The sequence below is a fragment of the Meriones unguiculatus genome, chromosome 9, assembly GCF_030254825.1.
Source record: "Meriones unguiculatus strain TT.TT164.6M chromosome 9, Bangor_MerUng_6.1, whole genome shotgun sequence".
Lineage (NCBI taxonomy): Eukaryota > Metazoa > Chordata > Mammalia > Rodentia > Muridae > Meriones > Meriones unguiculatus.
Window position 1 is genome coordinate 99,863,196 of NC_083357.1, and position 21,575 is coordinate 99,884,770.

Genomic DNA, 21,575 nt, shown 5'->3' on the forward strand with positions numbered 1-21,575 from the left:
AAAGGAGACAACAACTTTGCTGCTGTTAAAAAAATCATTGGGTTCTGCAGGCTACTGCATGCTTGACTGAAAAACCATTCTTCAGAGCTCTGGCATGCTTGGCTTCATCTTCCCCTTATCTTGCCCATAATTTTCAATGAAATTATTTACAAAACTATTTCCTTATTTAATGAGATCAGGAACATAGCAAATATTAAATATTTTAGTATCAAAATAAAGGAATTCTCACTCTTCAAAGTTGCAAAATGGTTATATTTTTGTTCTTGTTACTAATACTATTACAGTGTGTTGGAGGATGTGCTCTGGAGCTACCACACACATGGACCAGAAGATAGTCCTGTGAGTTGGTTCTTTGTTTCCCTGGGCTCTAGGCTCAATCCCCAGTACCTCTTAAAATGAAATCAAAAGCCCAGAGAGAAAACAATGGAGTTTGTTTTGTGTTGGCTCACTACATCAGGACCTGCCCTGAAGTATGGCTGATACATCCAGTCACACTCCATTGGAGAAAACTGATGTTCCCTTGGCCAGCAGGTATCAATTGCAAAGAACTTCTTGGTTAGGGGTGGGACTTGGTGTCCACTTCCCCTTCTCAGTGACCCCATCTTGCACGAACTTGTGCAAGATTCTTTGTGCCGTGCCACACGAAGTGAGTTTATATGTCTATCAGTCCAGTTTTGTCTTGAAAACACCGTTTCCATGAACTCAGCCATTCCTCTGGTTTGTAGAATCTTTTTTTGCCTTTTCTTCTGCATAGATTAGATCCCTGAGCCTTGAGGGAGGGATTTGATGAAAACATAAATTGAACTCAGGTCATCAGGCGTGTGGGGCAAATGCCTCTACCTGCTGAACCATCTCTCTGGCCCTGAATTTTGTAATTGTTAAAAAATTTAGTTGATTAATATCTTTCACTTTCTATGACACGCAACCATCAATAAATTTCATCAGCACCAAAATTAAAGTTATATTTTATGATCAAATTAAGCTTTTGAGAAATAATTTCTCAAGGGCTTTCATAACTGAAGGGTGTCTGTGTGGAATGTTCATGGTATGTAACCTGAGTCATGTCAGGTGGCTGCCTGTCAATGGGTATGAATAGCACTTAATTTCATGAGTAATTGCAGTGCCGCTGGCCCTGAGCCAGCACTATAGCTTCAGATATTAATAGAGATATTTCATGTCCCCAGACTGTGTGTTATAGTTATAATCTTGATATGAACACAGGCAAAATATAATGACTGACACTCTCTTAACTTGGATGTAATAACTTGTTTCCGTTTTAAGTTCTTGATATTTTCACTCTGTTTCTTTAGTCTGAATGTAATTTCAGATGCCAAAGGCACGGTTATTTTTGAAAGAAAGATGCTGGAGAAATTATCAAAGAGAAGAATGTCTTGAAAGATTACTTTAGAGCAGTGGTTCTCAACTGTCCTAATGCTGTGACCCTCTAGTACAGTTTTTCATGGTGAGTGACTTTGAAGCATAAATTTATTTTATTACTATTTCATAAATGTAATTTTGTTAGTTATGAATTGTAATGTAAATATTTTTGGAGGTAGATATTGGCAAATGGGTCATGACCCATATGATGAGAACCACTGTTTCCCAGGTGGAATTGTCCCAGTTATAGGAGATGAGGAATCCATGGAAAGATGTTTATTACATCAATAGATAACATTTTATTATGGTTTTTTACTTGGAAATAATTTCATACTTAAACAGTAACATGAATAGTATTAAGAAGACATCTTTACTCTTACCCTATTGCCACCATTTTACTGCATTTTTGACAGTTTCCTGGCCTTTCATTAACCATTACACGAATATTAAGCTGTATACATCAGTCTTTTACCCCGGTGCCGCTTGTCCTCTAAACACTTCCTAAGAATAGAAATATTCCCTCTCGCAGTAAGAACTCAGTCTACAATGAAAGAGAATGCACCGCGGATGCACTGATGTCTTCAAAGCTGTTATCTATACAGTTCTCGCCCCTAAGGCTGCTGCACTGGTCCCTCCAGCGTAGGACACGATCTGTGCTCAGGTATGGCATTTATTACTCTCGAGCATTTCCATAACCTTCAATGATCTGTTTCAGTAACATTTTGAAGACTGTCATTGTCCTCCTTGTTACTTGTGTTTTCCTCATTGGCCTTCTCTTTTCTCTTGGTTAGAGTCAGGATTCTGAACCTGCTTCCCAGTGGCATCGTGCCCTTCTCAAGGTATGTGGAGTCAGACAAAGACCATCTATCTGCTCCCTACTGCTGAAGGTACTGAGGTGCTAAAGTGGTGCTTGGTTTTCACCCTGTATAATTGCTTTGTTTTTAACTTGAAGTTAATCAGCAACATGTGTGGGAACACCCTTTAAGTCTGTGCCAAGTTTCCCTCTTCATCAAAATCTCTCTCTAGACTTAGCATCCGTCGATGTTTCTTGTCTGAGCCAATCATCTTTATGATACTGTGATAGCATAAAATGATTTTTCAGTCTTTCTCCACCCTTGACATTTACTTGCCTGCACTCAGCTATTAACCTTGGGCAAGAGATTTCCCCTCCCCTCCCCTCCCCTCCCCTCCCCTCCCCTCCCCTCCTCTCTTCTCCTCTCCTTCCCTTCAATCCCCTCCCCTCCTCTCCTCTCTTCTTCCCTCCCCTCCTCTCCTCCCCTCTCTTCTCCCCTCCCATCTAGATGAAATGCACTCTTCTTTAACCATATTTGTGTAATCCTTCTTTCACAGCAAGGCCCTTTCAGCAATATAAACTCACTAATAATTCACTGTTCAATCCTATAACATATCTGAATTGTTTCAGAATCACTTCACTCATATCACCACAATAAGTAAAGGTATTTTAAAGGTTATTTTGGGGGCTGGAGAAATGGCTCAGTGGTTTAGAACACCTGTTACTCTTATTGTAAGGAGCAAAGTTCAGATCCAGGCATCTATGTCAGGCCATTGGTAAATGTCTGTAACTCTAGCTCCAAGTAATTCAATGCCCTCTTTTGACCTCCATAAACATGTGTGCACATACATATACAGGAACACATAAATAAAATAAATATTAAAATATAATAAATAATTTGTTTTTAGTTGTACATCCACCCTCTTTTCAATCCATAAATGTTATTTTAAAAACAAAGCAAGTTTCAAAGATATCAGTGTGCACTTCAGTGTATTCTATTGGCCTGCGACTATAAACCCCGCTTGAGAATGACTAAAAATGGTGATTACTCCAAAACTCAGTGTTTCTTATGCTTGGCATATTAGTACTGGAGAGTGTAAATCTTAAGTACTGATATGTATGGACCTGAGGGTGTATGTGACTGTGCGTGTCTGCATGCATGTGTGCATATGTGTGACGTCTATTGGTAAGGAGAGGTATCTGTTTAAAATTGACTCTATTATCACACTTTTCTTGATTTCAACACAGCAAAAACAGCAAGGTCTAAGTGTAAAAAGCCTGTCTGAAGAGACTACACTTTGAATGATTCTCTGGGAGGAGGCAGAATTATAAATACGAGTTATAGGAAATGGCAAAACAAGTCTGATCTGTAGCTTCTAGGGTTTAGAGAAAAGGTCCCAGAGGATGAAAAGGTGGAGCAGAATTCCTGGGGCAGTGAAAGTATTCGGTATGGCACTATGCGTGAAATGCATTTATAAAAATGCATAAGCAATAATCACCACAAAAGAATAAAACTCAGGATTAAAGCATACAACATAAAGTCAAGAGAAATGAGAAACTGATGTTTGTCCATTTGGCTTTTTTTTTTTTTTTTCCTGCAACAATGCCAAGAAGGTACATAGACATTTCTCTGAGGGGTGTTGGTGTGTTCCAGGCTCTGCTGTGTTTAAGGTAAACCTGGAAACATGGATAAAAGTGCAGTGCTTAGAAATTCTGGCTGAGGACTCTCAGGCTAATTTTCCCAATGAACATCAAAGAGCTTTGGGAGATTCTTTTCCTGGCTCAGACCCAGAGTTTTCAGGCTCATCCCCTTCACCAGCTTGCTTGAATGGACTTGAACACAAGGGCTCTCAGTACTTCCTTCTCAGTGCTCACATCCAATTTACCCCCCCGCCCACACACACATGCTGTGTACCTCTCTACTTTCCATTGTTCATCTCCTCAACCACCACTCTCCTTCAGAGCAGTGTTGTCTCTTGCCTAGAAATGTGGTCTCCTCCTGAATCGTCTCCCCAGAGTGGAATTTCTGTAACCACGTTAGTCTTTTGTAAAGAAAAAAAAAAAAAAAAAAAAAGCAAGGTTTTAAGTAAAACAAAACATAAATACAGTAAAATGGCCAGACTTTAATTGTATAGCTCAATCCAACTTTATGATCTTATACAGTATAATCACTATTTAAATCGCATAGATGTAATGAAGGCCGCCAATGACCCGACCTGGAAACCTCCTGTGTGGTCCTGCCAATGACCCGACCCGGAAACCTCCTGTGTGGTCCTGTTGCAACACCCTGGTTTTGGCCAAGGAGAAAAGAAAGTGCCTGATAATGCAGAGAAGAAACAGTGTTTCAATTTACCTTTTGTGGGATGAAAGTCAATTCCATTAGCACACTATGCTAACAAGGTCTGAGAAATGCCCATTGTAGCTGGACAGCCATGGGCTCCTTAATAATTCTGTTATCATAAGAAGAGAGGGAAAATATATTGTGATGGAAGCCTGTTAGCCCCTGACATATAATATCACCCTGATTTTCTAACACAAAAAATATTTCATAGGTCACTATGTATATAGCAGTTTTTTTTACAGTTTTCAATAAAGTTAATGTATTTTTTTTTTTAGTTTTATATTCTAAGTACCATCTTTGTTTAATTTTCTGAATGACACATAGAGGGTAATGCAACTTATTTTAACATGGGCCTTTTATTTATTTTTAAAAACTAGCCCCATTGCTTGATATATCTGTGGATGGTGCTTATATGATCTTTGTAACACAAAGCTGTAGTTCTCGAAAGTAAACACCAATGTACGTGTAGACGGAGTATGATCAGAACATTTTTATGCTGGTGGGAGTGAGAACCCCAGTGTTAGTAGTCCCTTTGTGTTTGTCTCTTCTTGTGACGCGTAAGGCGTTACTCTCCCTGCCATCTGGTCTGTTCCTTCCCCTCACCATCTGACGGACAGACTTCTCAGAACAACAGTTTCCTCTTCTGTCTTCTGCAGTAAACAAGGAGCATAGCTGATCTTTATCTCTGCTGAGCGGCCTGCTGTGAAACGGAAACATTAGACTGTCATGGTGAGAGGGTGAAGTGGAGAGGCCAGTCCTCAAGCACTCTGCATTGCAGCGGGCTGGGGAGAGAAAAGACTGGAGAGCATTCTTCAGACCATTCTTTGCCCCAGCACACAATCAGAAATGATCACGGACAGGGTCCACGTGTAACTATGACGTCATCTCCGTGCTCATGTCCCAAAGATTTTATATAACCATTTCCTCCTATACCTTGTTTTTCAGATGGCCATTCTGGCTTATAGGAAGTGGCCGATTTATCTCATTTGCCTCTTCCCATGGATGACTGACTCAGTATTCCTTGTAGCAAATGCAAAATAACAACCAGCAAAAAAAAAAATATATATATATATTTTTAATGCTCCACCCATTTCATTCTGGCTTCCAGGAGGGTCATGCACGGTTCACAAATGATTCAGACCATGAGAAGCCGAGGACGGTAGCATACCTCACTTCTGCAGGGTCCGTGATTCACTTGCCCGGCATGAGAACCCTAAGCACCAATGGCAAGGTCAGCAGAGCAGTAGCAGATACACAGACACAATTAAGCAGACCACGGGTCAGGACAGGCGGTAGTAACTTCAGCTTGAATCTAGTAGGAAGAGAGGTAAAAAAAGATGAGACTGCAATCAAGTTCTTCGAAAGTCCTTGCTTTTTCCGACAACTGATATGCCCTGCAGAAGGACGCTGGTAACTGTCTGGTGTTCTGCAGAGGGAAGCCTATGAAGAAAGATAAAAGCAGGGTCTATCCATGCACAGTGCTCAGTGTTTTCTCCATCCTTTTCCTGGGTTTGTCTGGGATCATTTGCCAGTATGATGATTTTTTTTTTTTTTAATCTTAAAGGTATCAGCAGGAGAGGAAGTCTGTAAATATTTCGATATAAATATGGATTTCTGGGTAAGTACAATTAAATAGTAATTTCCTTTCCAGAAACTAGATAATCCTGTGCCTCTGGCCCGGGAACTTGTTCTTTATGCCACACCTCAGGGGGAAGACTCCGATGCCAAATTCCTTTACACAAATCCCCAAAGAATGTCTTTGCCTTTGACAGCGTCATTGCTGGGCCATGTTAGGCTTGGCTATGGAGGGTGGGTCACACACAGAACAAGCCACATACCTTTCTGGGGAGCCCCAGGGAGATGCTCTGCAAAGCGGGAGGGCAGAATTTGTTCACTGGGGTTAGGAATTTGCCTGGAGGTATCCAGTCTCTCTCTCTGTGTGTGAACGGTGGTTGTTTTTATTTTAAAATAAGTTCTTTTGCCTTTAGAGAATGACCCCTTTAACAGTTACATGTCTTTACTGATTGTCCTTTTATTGAAACATCTTTCAATTTTCACCTAATAATTTTACATATTTACAGGCATATGGGGTGACATTTCAATGTGTCAACCATGTGTAATGATCACATCAGGGTAATTGGTATAATTTATAACCTCAAATACTTGTAATTTCTCTCTGTTGGCAGCATTCAAAATCTTCTCTACTATTTTGAAATATTGTTAATTAAGTGCTGCCAACCACAGTCATGTGAAATGTGATGGTGCTCCTTTCTTCTGCTCTGCAGGTTACTGGAGGAACACCCACAAGAATCCAACAGCTTTCTCAGGGCTCTGCCGAGAGGACAAAGGCAAAGGCAGGTGTCAAGCTCCTTTCTGGATTCCACAATCTTGTTACACAACCATCATGTATTGTACCTATGAGCCGCCTCACCCAATGGACTCTCTATTATTTTTTTAACTGTTGGAAGTCACAAGAATTTGGAAGTACAAAAGTGGCTTTATTAGAACCTAATGGGACTTCTTTTTGCTGAAAGACACGTTTTCTCTCTAATATTTGACAGTCACAAAGTTTACTTGAACAGAGCAAAATGGGGCTTACTTGGGAAAGAAAAAGGCAGGAAGGAAATTCATGCTTTTAGATATTAGCGATCTGAGGACAACACATTTTTGTGAGTCTTATTCTAGAATCTGAGATGAAAATCAGAGTGTAGAGATTGCATACACTGGTGGCCGACAGTAACGCACAGAATGTATAAATAATAATAATTGATTCTGTAACATGAGCTCATGACCCTAAAGACTTACCCCTCTAGTCCATGTTGTTCCCTCGCAAATGCAATGGCTCTCTTTTCATGATGGAGTCTAGTTAGAGCACTTACCAAAAGCTCATAAGGAAACAAATTTACAGGGTGAAGAGGTATGCATTGATACATCTCTGTATTCCTCTGTATGCACCTTTATCTAGATGATAGTCAGAAATTCTGGGAAAACAAGTCAAGTGACGTGGGTGAACGCTCGCGCAGTGCAATATCGGGGTGCTTTCTCTAAGCATCAGCCACTTGGCTGAGAATGAAAGGGAATTCAATCTAATTTCATGGGGACCTGCCCTCGCTCTAAGTGGCTGTGGACAATAGTCTGGGCCATTGAACTTCACCAAGAGTCCCTTAGTAGAGTAGAAGCACAGAGTCCATTGACTTTGCTTAGCCTGCCCTGTGGTTGTGGTTACGGGGTTTCTTCAGATTCATGTTGCTGCATAAACAGATCAAAAGTGTACATTCCCCAGCCTTTCTCTATAGGGTTGGCCATGGGTGTGTGAAGTCAAGACTCATTCCCTGTTTCTGTGTTGCAGAATTATATAGTTAGACTGGATAGACAAGTCAGGTGATGTGCCTGTGTCTGTGGGGGAGGGAGATTCGAGCACCACACTGGTGGGAATTTGGGGGTTGACTTTAAAGCACAGAGGATGTGGATATCTGGCTGAAAAGGCTTCTCACAGGCATTGTGTGACAGGAAATAGAACAAGCAAGCGGCAGTAGGGGGAGCAGTAGAAAAGTTGAGAAGCTGCTTCCTTGGCCATTTGCCTACCCTGAAACTCCAGCTTCATTTCTGAAATCTCAGGCTTTGTTTTATTTCTGTGACTTGAAAGGATGGTAGTATTTCACCCCGTTGGTATGAGGCCTCATGAGTTAGTTAGTTCATGAGTCTTGATGCACTAGCCTACTTCCAGGTTGCTTAGGCACCTGTGATATTGTCATTGGTTGCCCTCACGATATAAGGACCCCTGCCCCTTGCCTCTCTTTTGCTCTCTCTGCTTTTGTTTCTCCCATCTCCCCCATCTCTGTTCCTCTGTCTTTTGCTCTCTTTGGTCTCTTTCCCCTTTCTCTGTCAAGGCCCCTCCTTCCATCTCTCTCTCTGTCTCTCTGTCTCTCTCTCTGTCTCTATCTCTGTCTCTCTCTGTCCTCATGGCTCACTCAGGCCCTAACTCTCTTCTGCTTCCCTTCTCCTGATTAAACTCTATCATATAGGAAAGAGAGAAGAAAGGAAAGAAAGGAAGGAAGGAGGAAGGGGGAAGGAGGAAGGAAGTAGGAAGAGAGAGAAGAAAGAAGAGAGGAGAAAAGAGAGGAAGGGAGGGAGAAAGAAGGGAGGGAGGAGAATTAAGACTTAAGACTTAAGAATTAAGAATTAAGAGGAGAAAAGAAAAGTTAGAGGATGAAATAAAATGAGGATGAATGGCTAGAATTTCACTGACATAGTGCATGGTACAGATGCATCCCATAATTTTGAATGGACAGCAATATCATTTCCATACAAACTAAGCTAATGAATCTTGTTCAGATCTCCTGGGCCACTCCGAAGCTCAGTAATTGGTTATAAAATGAAACATTTGCTAAATTCTTATGTTTCCTAATCCCAGCACTCCTTGGGGAGTTGGGAGGCACAGACAGGCAAATAGCCTCTCAAATTACTTAACCCAACTATTTTTAATAGCCTTCAGATAGAACTTACTCCAGTAAGAATAGTTATACTCTTGGTTGGTAGAAATGGTGTAAAATTAAAATGACACGGTATGTCAACATCAGAACATTTAAAAATCACCATTTCCTTTAAAAAAGGAATGCAATTAGAGAATTGAAATAACCACACATTTTGTTACAGTAAAGGATGACTCACCACTTTACAATAATACTTGGAGATTTAAAAAAATTCCAGAGATATCAGGAAGTAGAAAATAAAATTGGATTCATTCATTTCATTATAAAAAGCATATGGACTGGGAGACACTTCGAAACTTAATTGTGAGGAGAATTGTGAAAAAGGGAGGAAGTAGGCAGGAGAGGGGCAGTGTGGGGAGTGGAGAGTTTTCAGACACTGTGCGTGGGCAGGGAGCCAGGCCACAGTTTTGGGTCAAGCAGATGGTTTGAGAGAATGAGTTTGAAGTAAAGCATAGCTGCAACAGAAGCACAGCAGGAAGAGGACTTGAGAGCCGCATTTCTCTAGCCGGTGAAGGCCTAGTATACTAAGTAAGAAGCAGTCATTGGCTTCAGTTTCCTTTCTAGTGGCTCCTGTGCTTTCTCCTCATTTGCCCCAGGTACTACAAATGCATTCAATCAAGAAACAGTCTCTGAAAACTGGCTAGGTCAGGCTTAAGAAGGACTCAAAGATAAGTAACTGAGATCCACTTTCAAGTTGCTTACATCCCAATAACTAAGATCAGTACAGAGAGTACTCTAAACACGTATGTGTGTGTGTGTGTGTGTGTGTGTGTGTGTGTGTGTGTATGTGTGTGTTTGTGTGTGTGTAATACTGGTAGAAGTCTCTCTATAGTACTTGTGTTAAAAATGTATACATATGTATACAAGTACTATAAGAATGTGTTCTGTTTTGTACTGATTTATTCACTCAAATAGTTGTGTGCATTTTGAATTTTTATTTACTTAATGAGATGTTTACTCCTTTAACTTATGGAAATTGATGAAGTTTTAGAGAACTTGGAAATACATGAAAACATGATAGACTTTGTAAAGTGGATTACAAAGATCTGGTCTTTCCCCCTGAAAGATGTCCACATCAGAATCCCAGAACTTGTCAATGTGCTATTCTGATTGGCAAAAGAGACTTTGCAAATGTGATTAAATTAGTGAGTACGATGAGACAATCATTCTCGACTGTCATGTTAAGCCCGATTTTACCACAAGCATCTTCATAAGAGGAAGACAAGAGGACCACCATGAGTAAGTAGTAAGAGCTGTGATAACAGAGCTAGAGGTGGGAATGATCTCTGGAAGAGATCATTGACAAAGGAATGTGGATGGCCTCCAGAAATGGGAAAAGGCAAGGCAAAGTCCTCCCTTGGTGCCTTTAGAGGAATCTAATCCTGATAACATCTGAACATAAGCCTACTGAAACTAAGTTTTAGACATCTGGCTCCCGACATTATAAAAGAACAAAATGTATTGTTATGAATTTGTATTAATTTGTTATGAGCACAACTGGGAAACACTGTAACAGCAAATTATGAGAGGGGAGATAACAGATTTCAAGGAGGAAATGCAACTGTCGTTACAGTACTGAAAAAAGAAAAATCATAAGGAGGGAAGAGAGTGCCGAGCCAAGCAAGCACAAGACAATTCTAAATGCCCATTGTCATCTAGGAGAAATTAATTTCGCAACATTTTAGTGAAGGGTGAAGTCCACGTGGACTTCTCTTAGTTTATTTTCTTCCAACCCCCTTTCAGTCAAAGGTCGTTATTAGTTTTTCATAATGCTGTCAGTCTTCTCCCGTGGCTGACTCTTGAGATGATCTCCAGGCACCTTTGAAAATCTGAATTCCATCATAGCAGAGGCAACTTATACCATTTATGAAAGGTGTTGTAGGAAATGAATGTTCTTATGTTCTTGATCTTCTCATGGATTATACATGTATGAAGAAACTGAGTGCTTTCCCTTTTCATCTTTTTATTTGTTTATTTTTTGAGACAGAGTCTCACTGTGTAGCTTTGGCTAGCCTGGGACTCGCTATGTTAAAGTGGCTGCTTTCAAACTCCGAGAAATCTGCTAGCTACTGCTTCTCAGGGGCTGGGATTGAATCCTGAGATTAAAGGTTCGCACCACCACGCTCAGCGTAAGTGCTTTTTAATTTTAACGTGGTTGACACTCAGAATGATTCACATAAGGAAAGTAGTGCTTTATTATCACTGCTTCATAGATGAGAGTATAAGAGAAGAGCATTAAACAGATATGTAAGTTAACTCAAATAGTCATTGTCGGAGGCTGACCCCGTTGGCTCATAAGTAGCTATGCTGTTTCCACTATTAAGGTCTCTAATGTGGTAGCCATGCCGAGTTTGTTATATATGATGGTTAAGTGTTGTAGCAGAAGAATATAGAGAGTTCCCTTGTTATAGAGAGAAAGGAACCAGGTTATGTGTCCACTGGCTGGTAAGGATAATAGGGATCACCAGTTGCACAATATACAAATATTTCAGGTAATGAGAATGAAGACCCTGGGTATTAAAGACCTAGTATGATGTGTTGGGGCACCAGCAAGAATGTGATATGGGTGCATGGAAAGTAAAATTCTATTATGAAGGAAAGGACCTTTAAAGGGCAGAAGACCAGCGTTATGCATTTCTCACCTCCCCTATCTCTTTAGTGGTGGACATGTGGCTGCTTCAACTAAAAAGTGAATTTTAAGTTTAGTTATTTTTATCAATTAAAGTTTAAATAGCAACAAGGCTAGTGCTTATTGTTATAAACCACGGTTGTATCTGAATTAAATCTGATTTGTTTTGTGCTGCTGGGAGTTGAATCCAGGGTTTTTAATGTGACAAATAGGTGCTGTTACTAGCTCAGTTGTCTATGAATTGAGAGTAATTAGTTTTTGTTGGGGAATGAGGGAATCTTTTTAATCGACTTAGGAGCAGCGAGCGACGTGGTGGCATCTGTATTTTGGTAAAATGTTAGGAATACTGTGCTTTTCCTGGTAAGAAATTAGCCACTGGATGTATGCTGTACCCACTGCCCAATCAGTCGCCAAGGTGAGGGAACTGTATCTGAGCCACGCTGTTGTCTAGCTTTGGCCACAGATGTTGAGGTAGGGTAGGTGTCTATATCAGTTGTGCATAGCTCTGATTATAATAACTGAAAGAAGGAACTTAGGAGAGGAAATATTTTTTACTAAGTTTCAGAAGTTTCAGCAGATCAAAGCTGGGAAAACATGGAGGAATTTGTGGCATACGGCAGAGGCTCCTGCTATTGTGTGGATCAGGAAGGAGAGAGGAGCAGAATGAGAAGCTATGCGCCTGGTGCAAGGTGCATGTTGTCGTAGTCATCATTGTCATTGTCGTCATCGTTTTCTTCTTCCTCTTTCTCCTTCTCTTCCTCTTCTTCTTCCTCTTCTTTCTCCTCCTCCTCCGACTCCTCTTCTTCTAAAACTTGATTTGCTTTATTTTATGTGAGTGATTATCTTTCACACATGTATGTGTCTGCACCACATGCATGCTTGGTACCCAGGGAGGTCATAAGAGGGTGTCAAATCTGTAACTGGAGTTATGAACAGTTATGGTCTGTCATGTGCATGCTTGGAATGGAACCCAAGTCCTCTGCAAAAACAAGTGCTCTTAACTTCTGAGCCATCTTTCCAGGCCACATGGTTTCTTTTGTTAACTTTGGCCTCTTCGGGAAAATTTTATTTGTCCACGTGCTACACATATTTGTGATTTTTTTCTTTTAAAAGCTGCATATATTTTGTATTTTCCTGCCCCTCCTTTTACCTGTGATAATCACAGTAAACCTTGCTAAAAGCTGCCAGCAATAACCGTGCCACACGGCTTTTCTTCTACACTGCCTTACATTTTTCTCTGTCATGTAAATTAGTTTACTAGCTTTTACTGATTTAGTTTCACTCAAGATTTCAAGACTCAAGCATAACACATGATATTTTACTGGAATCTGTTGTGAATGGTTTCTAGTCTGATTTCTATGAGAATAGTTTTTCTTCTCTTTGGAAAACTCACGAGTCTGGCATTTACTATCAACATTTTGTAGCTGTTTTTTTTTGTGTTAGGGTCTCTTGGCTGTCCTGGAACTCATTATGTAAACCAGGGTGGCCTCAAACTCACAGAGTTCTGCCTACCTCTGCTTCTTCGGTGCTGGGATTAAGGTGTACATCGTTGTGATTGGTGTATTATCTACATTTTATCAGTAGAGTGTATCAGTATCATCCCCTGTGTTCTGCTCACAGCATTCATTATAGGGCACTTCTAGTCTGGAGCTCTGAGTATTTCCAAATTCCTTCCCAGATGTGTTTTTAAGGGCTAAGAACCATGAGGTCAAGCTTGGTGAGAGAACTGCCCCATTTGTCTTGCACTGCTTTTCTGTATTGGTTACTGTTGCATACTAATTCTAATACTCTTAGAATTGCCACCAGAAACAACACAAAGGAGGAAAACACAAAGGAGGAAAGTGTTCGGCTCCTGGTTTCAGGAGTTTCAGTCCATCATGGCTGTGAAGGGATGGTGAAGTTCATGGTGATAAAGGTCCCTCATATCATGGAACACCAGGAAGCAGACTGTGGCCAAAGCCAGGAGATGGACTATACCCTTAGAATCCCACCCTAAACAGCTCTGGTCTCAGATGTGTGTGTGTGTGTGTGTGTGTGTGTGTGTGTTTCTGTATACATGTTTCCATGAACATGTGTGCACATGTTTTCATATGTATGTGGAGGCCCAAGGCTGACTTTGGGTCTCTTTTGCAATTGCTCTCTACCTTATTTTTTGAGACAGTATCTCTCACTGCACTAGAGCTTATTAATTCAGATAGACTTTCTGGTCCATGTCCTTCGGGGATCTGCCTGTCTCTCTGCTTCATCCCCAGTGCTGGAGTTACAGATGTATGCCTCTGCATCTGGGTTTTCCATAGGTGGTGGGGATCAGTCCTCATGCTTATATGACATGTAGTTTACCAATCAAGCCACCCAGCAGCCCTGACAGTATTTGTTTATATTCATGCACTCTGAGTGTTGAGGTGGTAAGTGATAAGTGATAAGAATGAGATTGTTTGCACCTGGGGAGGTTCCAGAAGGCCTGCTTGTGTGGTAGAATGTTTTTGTGTATCTCAGCAGAGATTCCAGGTAGATATTCCATTTATAAACCAGTAGTTCTTGACTTTAGAGAATCAAACTGTGTCCTGAGAAGACCCTCATAGAAGGAAGACAATTGGGGCTCACATTTGGCCTCTCTGTTGTTATGATAGGACAGCCTTTACCTGCGATGCTTACTTTTACTGCAATAGCCGTACTGTATCTTTTTCCTGTAATAAACTGTGAGTTCTAAGCATTATCGTTTTGGTCTTTGTGGGTCTTCTCTGCAGAGCTGCTGTTTGTGTACTTCCATGAACTGAGGTCTCGAGATCTTAACATTGATCTGTACGACCTGAGTCTAAGCGACTCGCCGGGGGATGGGTTTGAAGTGGGAGTAGGCCAGTTAGCAGTTGATTGCAGTAATGTATTTCAAGACAGGCCAGTCTGAAACAGGAAGCAAAGGGAGGCAACTAGAAGGGAGGTTCAACCAAACAGAGATGCAGAAGTAACAGTGTGGTTCAATGACCAGCCAACTGGATGTGGCTGAAACACAAGGAGACTGAAGAAGGAGGCAATGATGATGGAGGTTTCAACACTGGACAACAAATATAGCTTATTATTTGCGCAATCTCTGTGAAATACTATGAAATATTTATTTGAAGAGAACAGTGAGGATCAAAGTTAATTTTATATTCTTCTAGATAGATATAGAAAATCTTACAATGAAATATGATTCATAATTTCAAAAATGATAAAACTTCTGCTAAGAATGAGTACTCCATTTGTTATCAATGAAATGCCACTTACTGTTTATGGTAGTTATTCATTCATCCAGCCAAAGAGCACGAAGTGGTGCTATGATCAAGAATCACCAATATGGTATATGTGAAGGCCTCTGACCTCCAGAAACTTATCATGTAATTTCATTTGGTATTTGACAATAGAAAAAGTTGTGTAAAGTAGAAGAGTTGAGGACGTTAATAAGGAAAAAATAAATTATGAAATAATGACTCCAGCTTAAAAATAAGACTGTAGTTATACAAATAATTTGCCATTTTATATTTTTCAGTGAAAGAATAGTAGTAATTTCCTCTAGTGACTATGCCATTCTTTTCTTCAGCCTGAAGTTAGGATGGTTGAGCCATATTTACATGATAGCACATAACTGTCTAGAGAGGTCATGAGACTTGGGAATATACAAATATGTACAAATTCTGAGAAACTAAGATTTCAGGAACTTCCAAATGGGTTTGGTGTGAAGTGACTAAGGTTATATCATCCTGACTCCATTTTGTAGTTGCTTAGCCAGTTCTCAGCCATCTGTCTCTTACCAACCAACAGTCACATCTGCCTTGGAAAGACATTTGGAATTTCCATGACCCTGACCATGATCTAGATGTATTAACCAAAATAATTAATGTTTATTCAAACTTAAACTAAAATAGCTAAAGTATAAGAAGTCAAAGTTAGTGTCATGTTGTATCTGAAATAACTATGTTGTGCCTAAACAAACATTTTGAGGTTACCCTGATTCTCATCCAATGCTGCTGTAACTGTGGTTTTGCTTTTAAAAATGATGCATCCCTGAGGTTGGCACCAAGAGACTTTGAGGCATGAGCCTTCTCTTGGTCACCAGCCAAAATTAAAGGACTCATGTTCTCTTAATTGGCTTAATCAACATGGTTGTCTGTAATCTTTATCATGTGGGTTTATTACTGCTAGACACAGGAATAGAAGGAGGAAATTAAAACTTGGAAATAGGGTTTGTCAACTTCAGTACCAATTAAGTGAAAACGGCTGCAGATCTCCCCTAACCAATTGTATGTGTTCCTCTCTGTGCTATTAATTGGACCAACTCTGCCATGAAGTTCCCAAACCAGAGAAATATTCACTATAGAGATGATATCTGCTACTTGTTTTGAGCTTGAAGAAGACACTGAAAGCAGGAGGAATTTAGGACTGAGTTCTCCAGATTCCTTCTGATGTTATCAACAACACAGGCTGAGAGACTATGTTAAAGGCAACATCTCGACATGATCTATTCAGTTGGTAAAGAGATAGTACTTCCAAACTTCAGTGTATCAAGAAGGACATGGCACGAGGGTAGAATAACTTGCTCATAGTGAATACTGAGTCCGTAGGAAATTAAAGCCAGGCTCGCCTGGGTCTGTGCTGTGTTCCCCACTGGCCATGTGTTCCATCACTGGTCATGATGGCGCCATGAAGTGCATTAAGCAGTGCACCAGCTCCTGCAGTGCTGGCAGCAAGTCATTAATTATGGCATCTGTCTACTCCTCGGCAAGAGAAATTGGCTCTGTAACTACCACCCTAATGATGTCTTTTGTTTCAACAGGCACGTAACATTTATTTCTTTCACCTGGAAGGAAAATGAAGCGTACTCTACTTTTTTTTAAATCCTCAAAGTCCAGGAAAAATAGGCTGGAGATGATACGTCTTTATCAGTTTTAGAACATCTCTGAGAAGAGGAGGTAACAGCCATTTAATAACAATTGTTAAAATAATACATGAAGGCTTCTGAGAGCAGTTGAAAGTATAATATATATGTTTTCTCCTTCCAATCTAATGTAAAATATGGGAGCTGCTGGTTCCCTTAGATACAACATATAGACAAAGCAACACAGCACTACTGTGTCTAAGACAGGGTCCAAGCTCTACAGAGGACAGTGCTATGGTGCCGTCTTGTTGAGTCCAGATTTGCGTTATAAACCTCATTCCATCTCTCTGGGCAGCTACCTCCAGTCATTTGGCACAGGTAGGCACCCAACACCAAACCTTTGCCACAGCAGCTTCTGAGCTTACCTTCTGAGGAGCCCTCAGGAACTCACCGTGTGATGGGCCTGACCAAGCCAGTTATTCTGAGCATTCTCAAGGCTCTGCAGTTCAGGCTGAGGTCATGCCTACCCGGCCACCACCACACCCAGACACTCTCCAGTTTGACCTCTTTACACTCCCTGGAATTTCAGAATTTTAGACAGTCTCACTGAAGAATGCCTGCTTGCTTGAAGTCTGGGTTTTGTTTAAGTGTTTAGAATGAGTCATCTTTTAAATCACAGTTGAAAAGATACTGCTTTTGCTTAGTAAACTGGGTGTCCTGATACACAAGGGAGAAAAATGCTAGTTACACAAAGAAATAATTATTTGTAAACTCAAATACCTCAAGTGCATTTTGGACAGATATTTTTTTAAACCCCAATACGAGGTTAAACCCCATTTTTCTGGCTCCATCTTTTATAAGGAAGACAGCCATATATTTAAAGTTACTATAAGTGACCAGCTGTCCATACAAGAGAGCATGGAACTGTTTATCTCACAACTCTAAGTTCTAACACTGACTATAACTTTATTTATTTTTAAAGGCTTTTCTTTATTTTTGAGAATATTATACATGTGCACAGTGAAATATCACATCCCCGTGGTCCCCTTTAGCTCTTCCCCTATGTCCAATTTTATGTATTTTCTCTCTCATTAAGTCCAGTTAGTGCCGTTCATGTGTGCATGGGTGTGGAGCATCTGCCCGATCATGGAAAACCTAGCAGTTATCCTCTTGATAAACAGTGATTCTCCCTCCCCAGTTACTCTCAGAGGCCAATAACTCCTCAGTAAGGGGTAAGGCCTGGCGGTCACCTACCTCATCTATTGATTGGCTTAGTCTTGTAAAACATAGCTCACATCTCGTTTTCCAGTTTTCTCATGGATATTAGTAATATTAAGCCTTACTCTAATCAACATTTATCACTATGACAAAAATTCAAATTTTATTTTGAAAATATTTTAGGGGGCTGAGGAGATGGCTCAGGGGATGGAGCACTTGCAGCACAAGTGTAAAGACCCGAGTGCAGGTCTCCTGAACGCACGTCAAGGTGGGTACAGTGGAGGCGTCTGCAACCTCATCCCTGTGGAGCGGAGTGATCACTGGATCCTTGGAGAGCTTGGTTACCCAGAACGAGATCCTTATCAAGGAACCCTGACCTATAGAACCTCTAGAGGTGGAGGGCAACTGAGAACAGCACCTGAGCTCAACTTCTAGCATATGAGATGTGTACACAGATGCATGTACACCTGCATGTATGTGTGCGAACAGCCTCTCACCCCCATGCATACACATAAACACAAACAACATCCCAGATGAAGACTTTTGTACATCACCAGTTGGAGCTATATGTTTCGCCGTGAAAGCCATCTTCGCTTTAGATTTTCAAATAACCTCAGCCTGGAACTAAGGAACACTTAAGACGTGATCTCCCAGCTGTAAGCCATCCTGCAATCGTCTGGTCACCCCCACCTGGGTGTTTCTACGTCTTGTTTTCTCCTTATGGGCACGGCCAAGCTGGATTGCAGTGTTAAGGAGGTGAATTGTTGATGTGCTCATCATTGAAGATGAGGCAGGAAACGCAGACGATCCAATTCCCTCTAACAACGTTCCCGAATGCTAAGCTTCTTTAAATCCTCCTTGCTGTTAGGAAAGGTTCATTTCAGAGTCTGTGAGAGGAGCCCCTGCCCAGGATGCTCTTCGGTGTCCTCCCCCCTTCACAGCAGAAGCAGCTTTGATGTAGGAATCTATGTTACCATCAGCTGTAAAGGAAGTTTCAACCATTCTTATCCCATTAAGCATTAATTAAAATTGAATTTATACATTTGTGTGAATGTGTTCGGATGTGCACATTAGTGTCTACAGGCAGTCAGAGGCGAACCTGCAGGAATAAATTTGTTTCCTTCACCCTTCATGTGGGTCCTGAGGTCAAAAGTCAGGTCATGGGGCACAGCAGAGTGCCTCTACCCACTGAGCCATCGTGCTGCCTCTCTTTTAAATTTCTTTCTTTGTTTCTTTTATTGTTTCCTTCTTTGTTTCTTTCTTTCCTTTCTCTCTCTCTTTCTTGCCCCTCTCTCTCTTTCCATATTGTGATATAATTTAAGCATGAAGGTTCTTACACTTACTCCTCTGGTGTCTCTATAATGTTCCGCATGTGGAATTTCTATGATGGACCCTTCTCCATCTTCTGACCCCAGAGTTCATGAAGGTGTTCCTAGCCCGACTGAGCAGTGCACTCCCTGCTCATATGTCTGTGACCTCACATCCCAAATGTCAGAGGGAGGGAGGAAGAAAGGGAGGGAAAAAGGAAAGGAGGAAAGGGAGGAAAGGGTAGTTTTTATTTTGCTTTTTAAAAGCATATTCATAAGTGTTTGGCTAGATACCAGCTTGGCAGTGTTGTGTGTTGTGGATATCAGTAAAAAGAACGATAACAAGAGCATAGCAAGGCCACGCGTTATATGAAGACCTTACTGATAGAGGCATCAGGCCAGTGAATGAGACTTTTTTTTTTTTGAGTTGGTGTTTGTTCAAGGTGACACCCTCTTTCACACCGCCTACCTCCTCCCTAAGTGACTCAGTGTTGAGAGAGAAGCCTCTGAGCTGTTCATTAACAGAGTCAAGCAGAGGTGGGAACGGCACCTAGGAAGCTCCAGGTGCCCGATCCACTTGGGGAAATCACTGCGGACCAGCGAGGCAAGAAGCCGGGTTTCTGCGCAAGAAAGGTAAGTTCAATTCTATTTGCAAAGATAAAAACAGCTGCTTTGCGCTTTGTGCAAACTTTCTCTGTTTCCTTCCAAAAGATTCAGATCGGGGCTGTCTGCGTTATCTTTGACTTGTTTCCAGTTACATTCTGACAGCCTCTGTGTGCCAATAAACTCACCTTTAGTTCCCAGGGCTTTTAACTTGGCCCTTGTGCACATCGCCGTGTTCCTGACAAAGAGAACCTTCTGAGTTTCCCGTGGGAGCTGGCAACTTGGAAATCCTACTTCCCATAAAGATAATAAAGCTTTTAAATCAAGGACGCAGCACTCACTGGTCTGTTTTCTCCAGTGACTATAAAAGTGTTTTATAAAAAAGATCTTCCTGTTTTTCCTAAACGATGAGTGAAATAGTGAACTTTCTTGATTTACAACAAAGACTGCACATCTAGTCGACCTTACTATCTTCACATAAGAAACTCACCCTTGCTTTCTGCCGAGAACCGTGGGATGGAGTAGGGCTGGGGTGACACGGAGATGTGTGGTTCTTAAAGGGCTTTCTGTGTATGTGACTGACTTTGGTATGTTCTGAATCAGCCTGAGAGTGGATTAAGGTATGCAGAGGCAATTTTCAGCCTCTCTGCTCATCTTACTCCTGAAAAACCAACTGGCTAGTCAGGCTCATTTTTTTTTTCTTTCTTTTAACACTTCCGTTTGTGATACGGAGCAGTGGGAATCACACACAGCTTGTAGCAGCCCTTTCCTCCTGCAGACCTGGCTCTATTTAAGGTCTAGAGGTGTCGTTGCTTTCTATGACTGACTAAACTACCTGGGTCTCAGAGGGGCTAAGATGTGTCAGTGCTCAGTTCCCAAACGTTTCCTGAAGAGCTTCATTGCTTGGATTTCTGACACGTATGCTCAACAGCAAGAGCAGGATAGGATGTGCGGAGTTCAGTTTTATTTTTCATGAAATTAAAAATCGGCTTTCACGTCTGTAGCTGATGATACAGATATGGCCTTTCTGATGCTGGCTATTCTCCAGTATTTACAATATTAAAAAAAAAAACCTAAGCATTTACCAAGGCATTTAGATTATGAATGTCAAGATACACAGAGAATATATAGAAACAGTTTGGACCTTTATAGAAATGTAGCAACTTGTTGGTATAATTTTCAACCGGAGAGAAACTATAGGATCATCTAGGTCAGCCTGTGTATTTTCTTTTTAAAATTACTATTATTATTTTCTGATGTGTGTACACATGTGTGATATGTGCATGAGTGTGGGAGAGTGCATACCACAGCATGCTTGTGGAGATCAGAGGACAGTGTTCAGGGGCCATTGCTCTCCTCCCACCTTTTTTTGAGTGAGCATCTCTCATTTCTGCTGTATAAACAGTCTAGTTGGCCCATGACCTCGCAGGTGATTGTCCTGTTTCTGTCTCCCGTTTCATGGCAGGGGAGCCGAGAGTACAAATGAGCCTTACTACAGTTGGCTTTTTCTCTTGGTTTTCAGGGACCAAATCAGGTCGCGAGGCTCCGAGCCACCTCAGCGGCCCTTCCCTTTATCTTTTCCAAATGAAGATCAAAGAATAATATTAGGCAACCTTCCTGGCCCAGAGTAGCAGGACCAGAATGTGAAGTTAAATCTCCGTCATTTGTCTTACTGGATTTTCTCGATGATTTTTCAAGTTTCTCTCATATAAAAAGTAGTGATAAAATAAACTACACTTTTGCTTTATAAAAGGACTATAAGTATATGTAAGCAAGAGTGCCTTTGCCCAGCCTGACAAATGCTATTATAATGTATGTGGTATGGTTCTGACATTTTAAAATTTGTGTCTTTTGGACTTGGTCTTTTACTTTTTATATTTGTGGGGTTATCTGGTAGATCTGTGAAGGGTCCCCACAGTCAGCACTGTCCTCATCCCAACTGCCATTCTGTAGCCTTCCCTG

At 41.1% G+C, this 21,575-nt stretch overlaps 1 protein-coding gene and 1 long non-coding RNA gene across 3 annotated transcripts in view; both read left to right on the forward strand.

The window, feature by feature from the left end:
* The first annotated feature begins 959 nt into the window (after nt 1–959).
* Nucleotides 960–2,216, forward strand: LOC132656650 (uncharacterized). The gene is made up of 3 exons (XR_009594370.1): nt 960–1,462; nt 1,907–2,038; nt 2,169–2,216. It is a non-coding gene; the product is annotated as an uncharacterized LOC132656650 (long non-coding RNA).
* Nucleotides 2,217–19,510: 17,294 nt separating this feature from the next.
* The window catches only part of Scel (sciellin), a 99,790-nt gene continuing 97,725 nt past the window's right edge, over nt 19,511–21,575 (forward strand). For both annotated transcript variants that reach the window (XM_021662852.2, XM_060391568.1), the window contains exon 1: nt 19,511–19,643. The gene's annotated coding sequence lies outside the window, so the exon portion shown is untranslated. The remainder of the gene's footprint in view (nt 19,644–21,575) is intronic.